Here is a 17,646-nt window from a genome sequence, read left to right as displayed (position 1 = left end):
GGAAGGAAGGCCTCTGCGGCGAAGGGGAGGGCGAGCCTTCCGCCTTATACGCCCACGAGGGGCCGTGGGATCAGCAGGCTGACCATCAATAGGCCTCCGAAGAGGCGTCTCTACCAGAGAACTCCCCCGAGAGGAGGTCTCAACGGAAGGAGAGACCGTGGGACTAAGCTCCTCCCTCGAAGTATGTTCGGAGGAGGAGACAGAGCCTTCTGCTACCGCAGCCACAGGAACAGGAGTTTGGTCAGACCCACGGGATGTTTCCGACACAACAACGTCAACCACAGACAGAGGATCTATGTCCACTGAGCTTGACGATTGTTCGGCAGCCGCACCCCGTTTGATCATACCAAACAAGGCTTCCTTGGAGGGCGAACCCTGTAGCCCCAAGGAAGCCCAAAGCTGAAAAAGGTCATTGTTAGAAACAAATACCTCCTCCGAGGGGGGAGGGGCAGCCGCCTCGCTATGGTAGGCAACGACCTCTCCCTCACCACGGGATCGGTTAATGACATTAACATTACGGTCTACGCTACCTCTCGCCGGCCTCTCGGAAGAGGCCGCCCGAGCGGGAGCTTCGGAGGAGGAATGGGCGGCGGAAGAAGAAGACTTAGGATTTTCTCTCTTCCGAGAAACCTCGGAAGGAGAAATATCCCTCTTAGCCTTCTTCTTACGTCGCTGGGCAAACCTCTTCCACTGGGAGGTAGACCACTCCCTACACTCAATGCACAAAATGATATTTTCATAAAATAAATTTTTGAATATACTTACCCGCTGGTTATATAAAGAGCTAAAGTCTCCTGACGCCCTGGCAGAAATTCAAAATCTTGCGCTATCGAAGATACGGCAGGTGTATACCCGCACCCTAGCGGTAGTTCAGGTGGAACAACAACACACCTTCAGTTCTTCCATGCCTCATAGCAATACCACAGGTAGTCTCTGGAGGGGAGGAGGGTGGGTGTTAAATTTATATAACCAGCGGGTAAGTATATTCAAAAATTTATTTTATTATGAAAATATCATTTTTAAATATAAAACTTACCCGCTGGTTATATAAAGAGCTGATTGACACCCATTGGTGGCGGGTCAGAGACAGCAACAAATTGAAAAATTCACTCAAGGGTTACATACAACAAACTTAAGCGGTTCTCACCTGATAAGGAAGCTGACAGCAATGCTACTCTGCCTCATTTCGTCCGCTATCCTTAAGAGATCCAGTGATCCACTCGGGCTGAAAATCTCTAGGAGCTGTCAAACGGTACAATCACCTATAACATGACAGGACCTCAACTAATACCCTTGTTCCGGGTGCACTCTAGGAACAAATTGACCACCTAACCAAATCAAAGATTGCGGAAGACTGACGACCAATCTCCACAAACAACCATAACAAACGAGTTCCAAGAGATAGAAAAGGGGTATTAGGAAAAAGGGAACGTAGTGGTAGATCATTCACCTACTATCGCATTCGCCGCTACAAAAGGACCCAACGTAAAACAGTCCTCATAGCGAGTCTGAATATTTCTCAAATAATGGGATGCAAAAACAGACCTACTTCTCCAAAAGGTCGTATCCATCAGACTTTGCAGAGAACGGTTCTGTTTAAAGGCCACTGAAGTCGCTATCGCTCTGACTTCATGTGTCTTTACTTTGAGAAGCCTCTGATCAATCTCGTCACATTGAGCATGAGCTTCTCGAATTAACAATCTAATGAAAAAAGACAAGGCATTCTTTGACATGGGCATCGAGGGTTTCCGAACTGCACACCACAGAGCGTCTGAGTTACCCCTCAGATTCTTAGTCCTGTCCACATAAAGTCGTAACGCTCTAACTGGACAGAGTACCCTTTCTAATTCATCACCCGCCAAATCAGAAAGGTTAGAAATCTCGAAGGATTTGGGCCATGGCCGAGTAGGGTTTTCATTCTTGGCCAGAAACCCCAGTTGTAAAGAACAAATGGCTTTTCCATTCCGAAAACCAATGTTCCTGCTTAAAGCATGTACCTCACTAACTCTTTTAGCAGTGGCAAGGCTAACCAGAAACAGTCTTCAAGGTTAAATCCTTAAATGAAGCCGAGTGTAAAGGCTCAAATCTGTCACTCATGAGAAATTTAAGGACAACATCCAAATTCCAGGCAAGGGGAACTGTTTGAATCTTCTTGGTTGTATCAAAAGACCTAAGCAAATCTTGTAGATCCTTATTATTAGAAAGGTCTAAGTTCCTGTGTCTAAAAACTGTTGCCAACATACTCCTGTAACCTTTAATAGTAGATGACAAGAAGTTATGTTTAAATTTAAGGTCTATGAAAAAATCTGCTATCTGCATTAGAGAGGTACTGGAAGAGGAAATCGCGTTAGTCCTACACCACTCTCTGAATAACTCCCACTTGGACTGATACACCTTGATGGTTGAAGATCTCCTTGCCCTCGCAATTGCCTTGGCTGCCTTCTTCGAAAATCCTCTAGCTCTAGCGAGTTTTTCGATAGTCTGAAGGCAGTCAGACGTAGAGCTCGGAGGTTTTGATGATTTCGGGCCAAGTGAGGTTGTCTGAGAAGATCGGGTCTTATGGGAAGGCTTCTCGGGAAATCTACCATCCATTCCAGTACCTCTGGAAACCAGCTCCTTGACGGCCAGAATGGAGCTATCAGTGTCATTCTGGTCTCTTCGTGGGATATGAACTTATGAATCACTTTGTATAGAATCTTGAATGGAGGGAAAGCATAAACCTCCATGTGTGACCAGCTCATTAGAAAGGCGTCTATGTGCAAGGCTTCGGGATCCGGAACCGGAGAGCAGTAACACTCCAGCCTTTTCGTCTTTGCGGTGGCAAAGAGATCCATGAGAGGACGACCCCATAACCGCCACAGACTCTTGCCTGCTGAGTCTGTCTGCGCTCACATTGTTGACCCCCTGGATGAATCGAGTCAAAAGTCACCTTCCTTTCCTCTGCCCATATGAGAAGAAGTCTTGCAATCTCGTACAGAGACCAAGAGTGGGTCCCGCCTTGTTTCACAATATAGGCCAGAGCTGTCGTGCTGTCCGCATTGATTTGGACTACTTTGCCCCTGATCTGCTTCTCGAAGCCTATGAGAGCCAGATGAATAGCCAAAAGCTCCTTTTGGTTGATGTGGAGAGATGTTTGCTCCACAGTCCAAGTCCCCGAAAGCTCCTTCTTCTCTAGAGTGGCTCCCCACCCCGAGTTTGAGGCGTCGAAACACAACACGAGGTCTGGGCTCTTCTGAAGTAAAAACAAGCCTTCTTTCAGTCTGGTTTCATTGTACCACCATTGAAGATGAGACTTGATGGAAATCGAGATGGGAACGCAATCCCTGTCGAGGTTACCCCCTTTCTTCCAATGGCGATTGAGATGAAACTGAAGAGGACGCAAGTGCAACCTCCCCAGGGTTACGAACTTCTCTAATGATGAGAGAGTCCCCAGAAGGCTCATCCAATCTCTTACGGAGCAAAGTTCCCTCTTCAGGAAAGTTTGGACTTTTAGGAGGGCTGTCTGAATTCTCACCGACGACGGAAAAGCCCGATAACTCCGACTGTGAATCTCCATCCCCAAATAAAGAATCTCCTGGGATGGAGTCAGTTGTTATTTTTTCGAGCTCACCAGGAGGCCCAGTTCTCTGGTTAGATCCAAAGTAATTTTTAGGTCCTTCAAACAACAATCGGCTGAGGAGGCTCTTATCAGCCAATAGTCCAGATACAGAGAGGCTCTGATTCCCCTCGAATGCAGCATGCTTGCAACATTCAGCATGATCTTGGTAAACAATAGAGGAGCCGTCCAGAGTCCGAAACAAAGAGCCCGGAATTGGAAGACCTTGTTTCCGTCCATGAACCTCAGATAACGTCTGCAGCTGGGATGAATCGGAAGGTGGAAATAGGGGTCCTGAAGATCTAAAGAGACCATCCAATTGTCTTTCCTCACAGCCGCCAGAACTGTCTTCTGAGTTTCCATAGTGAACGTCGAATTTTGGACGTAACCATTTAGAACACTTACGTCCAGAACCGCTCTCCACTCCCCCGAACTCTTGGGTACTAAGAAAAGGGGGTTGTAAAACCCCGGAGAAGTTACATCCTGCACTTCCTCTATTACTTGCTTCTCTAATAAAAGAGACATCTGAAGACGCATGGCTTGCTTCTTCGGACCCTCTCTGTATTTGGGCGAAAGATCCACCGGATCTGTGACTAAAGGGGGATTTGCCAGGAAGGGGATCTTGTAACCCTCCTTTAACACTTGGACGGACCAGGGGTCCGCTCCATTCCTCTCCCAAGCCTCCCAGAAGTGAATCAACCTGGCACCCACTGCTGTCTGAAGGAAAGGGCAGTCAGACTTTACCTCGGCCGGACTTGCCTCCTCTGCCTCTAGGTTTCCTTCCTTCTGGTTTGAAAGAGCCCCTTCCAGAGGATTTCCCACGAAAGGACTGAGAAGGTCGAAAACCAGAAGAGGATCCCTTAGGCTTACAAGAGGAAAACGTCGAAGGCAAAACTTTTCTTGTCGTATTGGTTACTAAGTCATGCGTGGCCTTCTGTGTGAGAGCAGTGGCAACTTCGCCTACCAACTCTTGCGGAAATAAGGTATTAGCCAAAGGAGCGAAAAGAAGGCCCGTTTTCTGGTAGGGAGACACTCCTGCAGAGAGAAAAGAGCACATTGTGGCCCTTTTCTTGAGGATTCCAGCCGTGAACAAGGCAGCTAACTCGTTGGAGCCATCCCTCACACCTTAGTCCAAGCAGGACATCAAATGAACCAGTCCACTAGTGTCCGTGTCCTTCATATCTGAAACCCTCTTACTCAAAGCTCCCAGAGCCCAGTCTAAGAAATTAAACACCTCGAAGGCAATGAAAAGACCCTTAAGCAAATGATCGAACTCTGGAATAGACCACCAAATCTTCGTTTTCCTTAAGGCAAGACGACGAGACGCATCCACTAAACTTGAGAAATCCCCTTGGGCAGACGAAGGAAAACTCAAGCCCAACACTTCACCAGTCTCGTACCACACACTAGATTTAGAAGCCAACCTTGCGGGTGGAAAGGCAAAGGCCGTTTTGCCAAAAGATTTCTTAGAGTCCAACCAGGAACCCATTAATTTCAAGGCCCGTTTAGAGGACCGAGAAAGAACCATCTTGGTATAAACTAGAACTTTGGTTACTTTACCTAAGATGAACTCAGAAGGCGGAGAACGAGGGGCCACAGGAGTAAACTGATCCGGAAAAATTCCAGTAAGAATCAACATAAACTTACGAAGATCAACAGCATGTTGATAATGCTTCTGTTCCTCATTCTCAGAAACTTCCTCTATAGGCTCGTCCACATCCGACTTTTCCTCAAGTTCGTCTTCTGGCAGTGCAGCAACTGCTGCAGCTGAACTGAAGGAACAAAGTCTGAATGAGATTGTCTGTCAAAGTCAATATCTGCATCCAACTGACGGGGAGAGGTCGAAGTTGATTGACGTGAAACATGGATGGGTAGACGTTCTTCGTCAACTAACAACTGCCGAGACCGCTTAGAGTCCGACTGCTGTTGACCAGATTGACGCTTGGACTCAGAAGGCAACTGCCGAAGATCGCTGAGTGGACGCGTAGAGTCCGAAAACTGTTGACGCGAACGATCAAAGCTGTCAAGATGTTGACGCTAAGAATCGATGTTTTGACGCGAAGCAACCACTAGTTGTTGACGCGGGCGATCCACTTCTTCAAAACGTTGACGCATCGCGTCCACTTGTCGACGCCGATGTTCTTCCTCACGACCAGAAGACGAAAACCGTTCAACCAAACTTCTCTGACGTGACTCATCAAAATCAACCTGGTGTTGAAAACTATGAATGGGAGACCGACTAAGCGATAACTCGTCAGCACCAGAGACCATCGATCACCTGTGCGATAACTGGTCTGACGCCTGACGCCCAGACATACTGCCAACACCTGGTTGAAAAGAATCCATAAATGACGAGAGTTGTTCTTTCATAGTCACAAGCATAGACCATTTAGGATCTTTAGAATTCCTTAAAGGAATATTCGTTCCATCGTCACCACGTATTTCGGGAGAAGAAAGCCAATCTGAAGGAAGAGGAGGAGCATGAATCGTAACAAGGTCTGAATCGGTAGGAATCTTATCAACACGAATACGGTGATCTGGACGCTTAGACAGAGTGCAAGCGATGGGAGAACGGAAACGTTCCGGTGAGTCCCCCGAACTACATCCTGGACGCACAGGCGATTCCTGACGCTGAGAAACTTCATGGGTCCGTTTAAGCGGTCTTGACGCGCGACGCCAGATCTCACTACCCGACCCTTCATCGGAAGACGGGGAAAACGCATGAACCTCATCTTTCCTACGATGAGGGTGAACGGCCTGAGTTACGGCAACAGGAACGTTCGAGGGGACGTCTGCACGATTGACGACGCTTCTCGTTCCCTTAAGCCGTTCGACATTACTTCTCCCATGGGTTCGAGAGCTCGAAAGAGGTCTTAGGCTAGGTGAACGACAAGATCGTGCAGACGCACCCTCCACAACACTAAACACATTAGAAACACTTTTCACATTACCGAGAGATTCACGACTTTTCGGTACACTAAATTCAGACACCGAAACACTTTCCACAGTTCCGTCAGAATCACGGTTTTTCAGTACCTTTAACTCAGAAAAAATCTTATTTCTATCTGCCGCTAAGGACTCGACTTTCTCACCAAGAGTCAAAATAGCGGTAAACATGTCTTTCATAGTAGGTTCCTGATCTACCACCACGGGGGAAGGAATAGGATTAGGGACATTAACATCAGGTAAGGCTCTATCCACAGATCGTGAAGAACTACACCTAACTCTATCCCTCTCTAGTCTCCTAACATAACGTTCGTATGTTACAAAATCATCATCCGTTAAAGAAAGACACTCATTACATCTATCATCAAATGAACAAAATTTACCCCTACATTTCACACAAATATTATGAGGATCAATAGATCCTTTAGGAAGTCGAGTACGACACCCTTCACTAACACACCTACGTATAGCAGGGGAGGAGTCGGCCATTTTGAATGGTTACGTGAAAAACCGACGAGCAAAAAATAAGGGAAATATTAATAAAGATAACCTCAAACAAAAAGATTTCAAGATTAGAATAAAGAGAAAACAATTAACGATAGCTTAAACTCAGAAAAGAACGTTGTACATCACCAAACGACTTCCCAAAAGAGTAAAACCACGAGAGTGAACTTCAATATGACAGCCAGCTAGGCGGGCAGAAGAAGAACTGAAGGTGTGTTGTTGTTCCACCTGAACTACCGCTAGGGTGCAGGTATACACCTGCTGTATCTTCGATAGCGCGAGACTTTGAATTTCTGCCAGGGCGTCAGGAGACTTCAGCTCTTTATACTGTATAACCAGCGGGTAAGTTTTATATTTAAAATTAGAACTATCACACCGTTGGCCCCTACACTGGGGGCATAAGGAGTGAGGATCCATTTCCACGGCCGACATAAAGGTCCCACAAGGGCGGCCAGGAAGGCCAGGGCAAGTGCGCATAAGGAGAGTAGAGGCCAACTTCACACACAAACACTGAAAGAAAAAGCAGACAAAAAATTATGGCAGTCAAAAGAGAGGAGAGCGCTGACAGGTCTGTCGTCTCTCCGAGCCAAAAGTAAAGTGGATCAATCACCGGTGTGTGTGAGCGGGGAGGGGTTGCTAGCTAACTAGCGGTGGGGTAGGAAACCCTCGTTAAAACTTTATGGCTCGTCATCGGCTGTCGTCAAAGTAATTACTCCATGTAAATAGCGTGGTTTGTATACAGTTACGGAACAAAGTGCCTTTTAAACAGGAAAAAAAATAGGAACAAATGTCCCATTTCTTGGTCTTTGATATAAGAATTTTTTTGTGGCATCTCCATTTGTGATTTTATCCCTTTAACATACAGTACACTAACTACAACATTTTGCACACTTTCAACAATTTATGATTAGCAACAATTTATCAGTAATTTTGTTTTCAAAACAAAAGGAATACCTGCAATCGGAGCACAAAAACATGCTAACGAAACAAGAGCATAACAGAACTGTATTCAAATAAAAAAGATAGAGTTGGTTCTAAAAAAATAGCGTTGTGAGGTTATGAATACACGTTTCATCATATAACTGGGTATTGTTAGGGTTAATATATACACTGTACTGTAAAAGTTAGATGATGTTGGACAGCATGGATAAAAAGGAAATGGGATTGCAGGTAAAGTAAAAGGATATACAGTAAAGCGAGTGCTGCTAAGCTGCTAGGGGATGAAGGCATGTTGCAGAGACCCTCAGGTAAATACCTACAGTACATAAGGTGCACTGACAGTACCATCACCCTCAGAGCCAACAGCTTTCCTTATTGTCGTGGGATATGAAAACAGTATTCTAACCAATACTCTGGCAAATATATCTTTAGCAACCAACATGGGAGGGTAAGAAAAGGAACCCCTGCCTATTAAAATGATTTTAACTACTAACATCACCCATAACTATCAAGGTCAGAGGATAATAGTCCAAGAACTAACAAATTCCAACATTCAACTTCTGAAACTTGAAAGGACAAAGTAAGTTTAAGTAAGAATAAAGTGGTTGGGTAGGGAGACAAAACCCCACCAATCAGGTAGAGTGCTAAGCCAACAGACAAGTTAGGTTAGGATGCATTCCATTTAAGAGACATTTGACCATTTGTTTAATGGAAACATATAAGAAATGGCTAGGTTGTATAGTATTTAATTCAAGGCAAACTTGGCCTTTTATTCTGAGGAAATTCTAGAGGGTGTTCAGAGTGAATGACCTATGTCAGAAAAGTAACAGTGTCACATGTAGGACAAAGGTTACTCATTGTTGAAGTCCAGGAAGGGCAATGCCTTAGTCATCTGCAATGGTGCATGCTAGATGAGGTTAGGTTAGGCTATATCCATTAACGGTACAGGCAGTCATTTCCACATTTTTAAACATTTTAGTTGAAGTTGACATAATGCACAAAGTTAATTCGAGTAAATATTTTTTCCATGTCTTATTTCGTGTTTTGGGAGTACCAGTGGATTGTTCGGTAAAACTATACAACAGTGAAATAAACAGTTTGTAGAAAATAAGACTGTCTTTAGTGTATTTTGAGGCATTCTGATGGTTTTTATAATGATTCCTAGCCGAAATCCAAAGTTTTAAAATTATGGCAGGTTGACTCCCATAACTGAAAACCTATGGGTTTGCGCTAAATATCATCATCAATTACGTTCGAGCACCTTAAAATATATCGAGTACCAGTCAATTGCATGATATTTAAATAAATATTTTTCAAACTTTGTTGTTTTCACCACTCATTAACATGAAAAAGTAATTGTAATAAAAAAGTTACTGTAATAAAATCCTAGTAATAGTAATGTTTTCCAGGATTTTCAGACATACAGAGAACGAGATTTTTCCATGGCATTTTCTATGGAGTCGTTTGCAGCCATATCCATCGTACTAAGAAGATCTCCTTACTTAATTGAGTGTACTGTACTCCCCTGTATTCTGGTATGCCAAATTAACACTAGTTATTTATTGGTTTTAGTACTGATGTAGCTCACTTCACTTGCAGATAAACATCATATCAATGTTCCTATGTCTTGGCAAGCTCAACTTTTCAATACGCCTTTAGCCCAATGGGCTAATATTTTGAAGTTATCTAATTTATCTAATTTATCACATAAAATTAGTTTTCTCTGTGACGTAGCTCGCTTTGCTGACAATTTATAATTATTTCATTTGTTTCGCTAGTAACTGGCGTCATTATATTTAATTCATATTTTAGTTTAATTTTAAAACTTAACAAAGAGATGAGTTGTAGCTTCGCGCTCCAGCGTCTGTTCGAACATGGACTTGACTTCCATTTCCCGTTATCAAACTAAACATATAAAACACATCTTTTAACCCTTATCTTCCATTTTCAAAATGATAAATAAAATATGAGCTGTAATTATATTATATATTTCAATATTGTAAACACATAAACGAGAAGTTTAGAATACAAGTATAAACCGTTGGGCCCTTTATTCTGTTCAAAAAAGTAACTGCTACAGAAGCAACACCTATCTGTTTCTTTCTGAGCTCCCAGGTGGAAGGAGGGGTTCAACTACTGTATAGATTAGTGCAATATTAGTTAGGACATTGAGACTTGCATAATTGAATAGATCTTTGCAAATAAACTATTTTGAATACCATATGATACTGGAGGAAACCTCTACTAACAAAGTTACAGATTTTACTACAAAAAATACCCGTTTTACTCTTTTTGTCATAATAGCACATAATTGAAGAGTTCTTCCTACCGATAGTTCAGAAAAACTTGTTTGAACCGAATAAAGGGCTCAACGTTTTATATTTCAAAACTCTTATATCTATTTTCAATATAGGAATATGCAATATAATCATGGCTCTTATTCTATTGACCATGTTAACAATAAAAGGGTAGGGTAGAAATGTGTGTTTGATATATTTAGTCTTATCATTGGAAATGGAACCCAAATCCATGTTCGAACAGATGCTGGAGTGCGAAGCTACAATTCACCCCTTTGTTAAGTGTGTATTCACCACTTCAAGTTTGCATAACAGATATGAGTTGAAGGAAACACAAGGGTATTTTTTAACTTATGGACATTAATTGCTTTCAACATAAAATATAGGTTTTTCTGTTGTATTATGATATGATTTGAATGATTTTGAGGTTTATTTCCATCGCAAATGAATACTTATCCTTCCACCACCCCTCCCCCTTGGGAAGCGGGGTTTTGGGTGGGGGAGACAAAGTAGGTAAAAACAGGGCAAAATGGAGGAAAAAACCTAAATATAACACTCAAATTTATAAGAATATGGTAAATGTCTAGGAGAGGCCGCACCCGTTTTTCAAGTATTAACGACGAAAAACGGCAAAAAACGACCAGATTATAGTTGCACACTGCATAGAAACCTGAGGAAATGAATAAAAAAGAAACTAAGACTTAACTCTTACACACAAAATGTAAACATAAACCTGCTACTACAATACCCCTACCTAGTCCTACCGGGGGGGGGGGGGGGGGCTCTGCGCCCCCCCTAAAGGCCAGAGTGATTTTCAGGGCACTACCGAACCTAATAAACCCACCTAGCCTAGGGGCCCTGTACCCCTACCTAGGTCTACCGGGGGGGCTCCGCCCCCTGCGACCCCCCCTTAACCCTTTTACCCCCAAAGGACATACTGGTACGTTTCACAAAAGCCATCCCTTTACCCCATGGACGTACCGGTACGTCCTTGCAAAAAAATGCTATAAAAATTTTCATTTTCATATTTTTTATAATTTTTTGAGAAAATTCAGGTATTTTCCAAGAGAATGAGACCAACCTGACCTCTCTATGACAAAAATAAAGGCTGTAAGAGCAATTTAAAAAAAATATACTGCAAAATGTGCTGGTAAAAAAATAACCCCTTGGGGGTTAAGGGTTGGAAATTTCCAAATACCCCGGGGGTAAAAGGGTTAAGGCCACAGTGATTTTCGGGGCACTACCGAACCTAATACAACCACCTAACCTAGGGCCTTGTACCCCTACCTAGGCCTAGCCCGTGCAACCGCCCCCCCCTTACGGCCACTACCTAACACATCCATCAAACCAAAACCAAAGTGATGGTACTGCTGTATACATCGTTATACTATCACCATTATAATATACTCTATAAATTAATGAAGCTTACCTTAAACTGTTGGTTCATAAAGATGTGCTGCTGCTTTGAGGAAAACGTGAAGCCGTTGCGAAGGTTCCTTGACATGCAGGACAATTTTTATTTTGTAAAATTAAATTGTGTCTCTGGCACAAATCCACTAGTTTTTCAATATTCCCCGATTAAGTTACAACAAATTCATTGTAAGTTAGGAAACAGTCAGGACAAGAAGATGGAATTTCAACTTCTTGTGCAATATGAAATGACATGCTTGCTATGGCCTCCATGTCTAAGAACGAAATGAAATGCCTGGGTAAGATAATGTATTGTCGCGCTGTGATTGGCCAAACCTGTAAGACGTCATAGTGGATAGGCGCTGTGATTGGCCAAACGTGTAAGAAGTCATAGTGGACTAGTTTGTCTGCGGATTATAGTGGTTACAGGGCTCGTTTGAGCAAAAACAAGACACAGTCAACAATAACAACAGACTTAGAAAAAATCTGGGAGGAAGACATGAGTAGCGTGAGTTTGATCGTCGATGTTTTGACTGTTATTGAATTTCACTAAATTATCTCACTCGTATACCACTATTTACATACATTCCTACACATTCTAGTAAAAATTCCTTGAATATCACTATCTTCATGCGGCCCTCTCCTAGACATTAACCAAAAATATATATAAATATATAAGGAACTAGGCATTTGCAACAGATATTATACAGAAATACTACAAAAGACTTCCTTAACATAGAGAACTAAGTTAAAATACGCTACATTATTAATGTCCATAAATAAAATAATACCAACACAAGAATTATCAGTTTGCCCCAACAATAGTCAAAACACAATGTATAAAGTTATAAAGAGAGATGTGGGAAGAATAGGCCTAGGCCTAACCTAAACTAGAGTAGGTTTTATGTACTCAGCGGGATATAAATTTGCCATATATTTGAAAAATTGCGACTTTTCATAGGTTAAAATCCCCCTATGCAATACACAGAAAACACAAGAACAAGCTTAACCTACCATACTAGAGGCCGGGGTGAATATGGCTGTCAAGAAATGCTTCACTTATAAAACTGTAAGATAGTATGATTTTGAGTCGAAAACGAATTATTTTCTTACTCTTACAGGTAAACGTAGTCACAAAAGTTCCTCCAAAACGAAGTTATTCTAAGAAATTATTCACTATTTCACAAATCACAATGATAAAGATTACGTCGGCCATATGTTTTTCACTGTTTCACTTTTGTGGGTGTCGTGAAAATGTGAAGGACTGAAGTAGTCTGAAGGTATTATGTGCGATTTCGTGTGACGTCATACTAAGCTTCAATCTTTGCTGGCAGACTTTGCGTTCGTACTATTTTTGCCTCAAGAATCATATTTATGTGCAAATGATTTTACCATAACTATTATGGTATAATGTATTCGTGATTCTCATAACATTTAACTTATCAGCCATAGAGTTTGAGAATGTATGCTTCCTTCCAGAATGTCTCGGCATAAATTAAACAGGTTTGCACATTAAAAATTTTCGCTGCAATTCTGCCATTTTCGCCGATATGAGCAATTTCTAGGATGTTTTCTTAACCCATTTGATCATGCTGGATTTGTTATTAGCTTCAAAAACATTGTCAAGAGATTTAAAATCTTATTCAATCAGTTGTTAAAGCAGTTAACGGTCCCCTTAACTTCATAAAGTCAAATGCATTACGGTTGTGGTGGCCGATGTGCTAACGTTCCTAACTGGTGAACACTAGACTGGGGTTCGAGTCAAGCTCAAACTCGTTGGTTTCTTTGGTCGCTGCAACCTCGCCATCCTTGTGAGCTAAGGGTGGGGTGTTTGGGGGAGCCGATAAGTCTATCTAATGAGTCATCAACAGCCATTGCCTGGCTCTTCTTGGTCCAAGCTTGGGTGGAGAGGGGGCTTGGGTGCTGATCATATGTATATATGGTCAGTCTCTGGGGAAGTGTCCTGCTTGATAGGGTAATGTCGCTGTCCCGTGCCTCTGCCATTCATGAGTGACCTTTAAACAACCGCTTGTTTGCTAAACTGTGCCAAGAAATGGACTCCACGCATATTCTTCTATTGCACGCTGAGGTAAGGTGGCTGTCAAAAGGAAATATTGCAGTTTTTTTTTTCTTTTGAATACTGAAGATAGAGAATTCTTATTTCAGCAAGGAAGAACAGAACTTTAAAATTTCTCTAGTGGCATGAATAATTTGGCAAAACTGCATCCTTTGTAGATTTTTTCACAGTTTTGAATTTCCTGTATCTTTCACTTCAGGGAGGAAATTACAGCATTCTCGATTTTGCAGAAAAATTAAATGCCATCCAAATCAAGCTGTATCTTAAGGTATCATGGACGAAAAAGATAAATAATGACATGTTTCCCCACAATAAATGCATTTGTTGAAGAAAATGAGACTGAAGTTCCATTCAACCACAGTTTTCAAAGTCTGCTGTTCAACCATTGGAGACCTTAAAAGCATCAGTTATCCCATACCTACTTGTAAAACCACTTGATGAAAAAAAACGGCGCCAATGACCTTAGATGTCAGGATGCCAGAAAAAAATCCAATCAATCAACTTGATGAAAAAATTTAAAATGTTCCTGAAAGATATTAAGACCAATGTATTGATCTTATCAAAACTGACTGTGCAAACAATTACTTTGAATCCTTAACAGTGAATCACTTTGAATAAAGCAGTTACTTCGATATTTAGGTGAAGGTATACTTATAATTCCCATGCCATTTCCTTTGACATATATTTGGAAAATGGCCTTTTCGTCTTGACTTTTTTATGAAATCGAAGTTGAGATGTAAACTCCATGCTGATGATGACCTATGCTACGCTGTATCCAAAACAACAACGGGGGATTGAGAAAATGGTGATGATCAGTAAAAACCGTACCAACCTTCACATTGAGGTCTTTGTTCAAAATAAAAATAAAGTTTGTGTAACTCATTTCAATAACCTTCAATAATCTAGTGTGTCCAATATATATATATATATATATATATATATATATATATATATATATACATATATATGTATATATATATATATATATATATATATATATATATATATATATACTGCATATATATATATATATATATATATATATATATATATATATATATATATATATATATATATATGAGCTAATTGTATTGTATATAAATGCATATTTTTTTTTTATTTTGCCATGATAAAATAGGTTACTGTAGTTATGTTGCATCACTGACGTAAAACTTAATTAATTATATACTCATTTCGTAAAAAATAAGAATATAGCCTTGATATTTGAGTGGTGTCGCAGAAAGTATGGTGAAATTAAAATGGGGTCACCACTGGAAAAAGGTAGGGAATCATTAATCTAATGAGTCTCCAGCCACCACTGCTTTGCCTTCCTGGTCCTAGCTTGAGTGGAGCTGATCATATGTAAATCACGTGTTTGGTCCCTGGGACATTGTCGTGCCCCTTGCTTCTGCCGCTCATGTGAGACTTAAATGTTTCATGGCAGACACTTGATGCACATTATGTACACGTATCCTTCTCTAAAATCGCACTGTTCAGCTATCAATCTTCCTGTTGCATTTTCTCAATTGAAACCTTACCATTGACCTTCATTGGTATACCCATTAGGATATCTATGGGTATACCTGGTACCGTTATTACTTCATAACTCTTACAAACTCTTTTATCATCCTTACCTAAATACCGTTGAACAAGTATTACCTCCACACACCGTTGAACCTTTCCTTTAGTTAAACATGCCTTAAAATATAGTCACCCTATTAGTAATACTTTAACTTGTAAGTTATTGTACAGAAATGTCTAAAATCTTACCTTGAAGTTTGTATGTTTTATTTTGACTTCAATACTGTGTTTAGTGTGTGAATCATGATGTTCTAGTTTTAGAACTTAGAAAAACTGGAGTTAGAGGAGCATTTCCTAGTAATAATGTAAAGAGGAAAGGTCTCCTTTTTTTTTTTTCATTTGTTTGATGCCGGCTAGCCCCCCAAAATTGGGGGAAGTGCATTGGTATATGTATGTATGTATTATTGATATTTGACTACCAGATTGCAAAGTGTAACTGTTGATGGTCACTCACTAACTACAAAACTGCAATCTCTGGTATGTCTAAAATTAATGTTCTCGGCCTACTTCTGTTTTTATTACATACTTATGACACGTTATTTGACGTAAAATATAATCTGATTACTTATGCAGATAAGGCTATTATGTTTGCCTCAGTTCTTGCTTTTGATTGAGGACCTGTGGTTGGCTATTTTGACAGGGATTTGACTAACATTATAGCATGGTGCATATCATGAGCAATGAAACTGATTCATAACTAAACTTCAAAGTATTATTGCAGATATGTGTATAGCAGTGAATCCCTTTACTCAGGTCTTTTATTGGTAATTTTTTCATTATCTAAATGGCACTCATTTGTCATTCTAGGTGTCAATTTTGCGTGCAAGATTCACTTCAATGATACGACTCATCTCTCCAGTTTATAAAAAAAAATCCTTATATTGAGAAAGCCTCTCAAGAATTTTTGAGATCTCTTCATCTGGAGAAAATGCTTTCTTATCTTCCCGTGTGTTGAAAATTGCTCCTGGATTTGGTCGTCAGCACCTGACCTGCGTGTTAGAAACTAGAGCTGCATTGAATATCTTATTCCCCATCTGAACAATAATTTCTTGCTGTATATTACCGTATTATGTATGTTTTATGCAAGTTTTCTTTATGATGACCCTCCATTGGACTCCGAGCTTCCAAGACGATACCATCAACCATGTAGTACCAAATGACGGAGTGGTATCCTTTGTCGTACAATTGAATTACTAATAAGTTGAAAAATGGCCAACGTGTTTTTTATTGAATGGACTTGTGTCTGTTATTACTCTTATATAGTTTCTTTTTTACTTCTCTGCTTCTAATCTTGTACTAGGTTAATATCCTCTTACTTTACTTTTCCGATATTGTTTGATGCTTGACTAAAAGTAATAAAGTAATGATAATACTGATTCAGTTATTCCAAACTTACCCCTTTCCCGCCTTCTCTTGCATATTTAGCTGCTCTATCTATCACATTTAGCAACTCAAAATACTCACTTCAATAGCCTCTGACATCAAATGCTTAAGGGTGGATGAGATTCTTTAGCTATGAAAAGCAGAAAAGGGGATTTAGCCGAAAGTTTCCGGGATTATCAACTGTATCTAAGAAAATGAAAGAAAAACTTGATATGTTATGTCACGACGGGTAATGACGTCTTTGACACAAAATATGATTTAATATTGAAAGAAATTAGTGAATATTTCAATGAGGATAATTGAAGGAACTGAAGTATTATTCTTATAACTTATGCTTACTTACACACACACACACACACACACACACACACACATATATATATATATATATATATATATATATATACTTATATATATACATATATATAGATATTTATATACATACATATATATATATATATATATATATATATATATATATATATATATATATATATATCCCTTCCTGAGTGGTGTCACCTTGATGTGATGAAATGATCAGCAAACCTGTACTAGTCAGGGCCAGCCATACTAGGTTGGTTTGCTGTAAGGGAGCAGACGAAAATTTCCCATCATTACCAATCCACACTGGCCAGCGTGGTGATGAAAACTGGGCAAACCCCAGACATAAACTGACATTTATGTGGCCTTTGTCCTGCAGTGGAATAGAAACAGTTACATTATATATATATATATATATATATATATATATATATATATATATATATATAATGAAAAAAAGTAAACGTATTTCTGCTGTTATCCCGAAAACAATCTGCAGGAAAGTCTGTCCGAAGAAAAACTATCTTCGATTTTTAGACTCTACTAAGACATTGTCTATTCATTATAATTATAATTATATATATATATATATA

The 17,646-nt window shown here is 40.3% G+C and overlaps 1 long non-coding RNA gene across 1 annotated transcript in view; it reads right to left on the bottom strand.

Annotated features, from left to right (window-relative positions):
• Positions 1-12,955, bottom strand: part of LOC137654309 (uncharacterized) — a 108,578-nt gene extending 95,623 nt beyond the window's left edge. Inside the window, exon 1 of the long non-coding RNA XR_011046586.1 lies at positions 12,706-12,955. This is a non-coding gene — a long non-coding RNA (uncharacterized lncRNA). The remainder of the gene's footprint in view (positions 1-12,705) is intronic.
• Between the last annotated feature and the right edge of the window lie 4,691 nt (positions 12,956-17,646).

Source organism: Palaemon carinicauda, chromosome 15 (genome assembly GCF_036898095.1).
Source record: "Palaemon carinicauda isolate YSFRI2023 chromosome 15, ASM3689809v2, whole genome shotgun sequence".
In the NCBI taxonomy this organism is placed as follows: Eukaryota; Metazoa; Arthropoda; class Malacostraca; order Decapoda; family Palaemonidae; genus Palaemon; species Palaemon carinicauda.
Note: the sequence above shows the minus strand (reverse complement) of the source record. Positions and strands in the feature narration are given on the sequence as shown.